Below are 1115 nucleotides of genomic sequence, written 5' to 3'. Positions count from 1 at the left end.
GATCCACTCTTCTTTCTCCTCCGGCGTGGGTGCGGATATTCTGTACACCACGTGATTCCCCTCCACCACCTTCCCATCAGCCTCTGTCTTGCATGCCTTAATTACCTGCCCCTTATGACTGGGGTTGTAAAGCTCAAAGCAATTCTGAAAGGTCGAAGCATGAAATGGATAGAATACAAAAAAGAAAAAGAAAAGAATATAATTTAACTGAGAGCTTGAAGTAGAAACATACTGGTTTTCTTGGTTCTTCCACCTCTCTTATACTAAGATTCTCCAGTGGAATGATCCCCCGAGGCTCTTTGTCCTGTGAACATATGAGTAATAGACCATGTTTATTTGTTATTAAAGCAATTAGTCTTAGACTTAATCTGCAATATGTTTCCCTAAATGTGATGTGGATGGTGGGGACTTATGGAAACGCATGATAAAAAAGTGAGGGAACTAACTGTGCACATTAAGCAACTTCTGTCTGTCTCTTGATCTAAATCTGGCACACAACTAGGGAAAAAGTGCATTATTTCCTTCCACTTTGCTGATGAGATGACAGTGGGGAGGTTGGTGCTTTGGGTTTTAGTCCATGTGTGTTCACTTTGAGGTCGTGTACTCATAAACACTGACACAATTCATTTTAGCATGTGTACACATTTAACATGTACTTACTGATGACACATCCTGCACTACAAAGATTTTTGTCCAATCAAATGCGCCAAAATGGCAATGTCCCTCCCCTAATACCAGCTGAAACTGACTAACAAATAGCAAATTGTTGCTGTAACTAGTCTTTTGGCTAAAAGCTTCAGAAATACATCAAAACAGGAAAGAAAGCATTTGTCAAGTTTCTTCAGATCTTGTTTTGTCTTCATTGTAAATGTGAAGCTTGTGAGGAGTGCTGGTGTCTGCTTAGACACTGAACAAACTATTTCTTAGCTGTTCACTTACTCTTTTTCTCCCTCACTTCCTCTTCTATCTGACCTCCTTTCACCCATATCTTAACTATCTGAATCATCAATACATTTTATAGATAAATCCTAAATCTATTTATTGCTCAAACAGGACATATCGAGCAGTTCTACTTACTGTTGTATATTCAAAGTAATACAGACAGTTATCTGTCA

The 1115-nt window shown here is 38.7% G+C and overlaps 1 long non-coding RNA gene across 1 annotated transcript; it reads right to left on the bottom strand.

Annotated features, from left to right (window-relative positions):
- Nucleotides 1–14: 14 nt before the first annotated feature.
- On the bottom strand, nt 15–1103 carry LOC107735995 (uncharacterized). Its single transcript, XR_001639566.1, has 3 exons — nt 1078–1103; nt 233–304; nt 15–144 (listed from the first exon to the last, which is right to left on the bottom strand). It is a non-coding gene; the product is annotated as an uncharacterized LOC107735995 (long non-coding RNA).
- Between the last annotated feature and the right edge of the window lie 12 nt (nt 1104–1115).

This window comes from Sinocyclocheilus rhinocerous, unplaced genomic scaffold (assembly GCF_001515625.1).
Source record: "Sinocyclocheilus rhinocerous isolate Xijiao unplaced genomic scaffold, SAMN03320098_v1.1 C36423256, whole genome shotgun sequence".
NCBI lineage: Eukaryota > Metazoa > Chordata > Actinopteri > Cypriniformes > Cyprinidae > Sinocyclocheilus > Sinocyclocheilus rhinocerous.
This window is presented reverse-complemented; position numbering and strand designations above follow the sequence as displayed.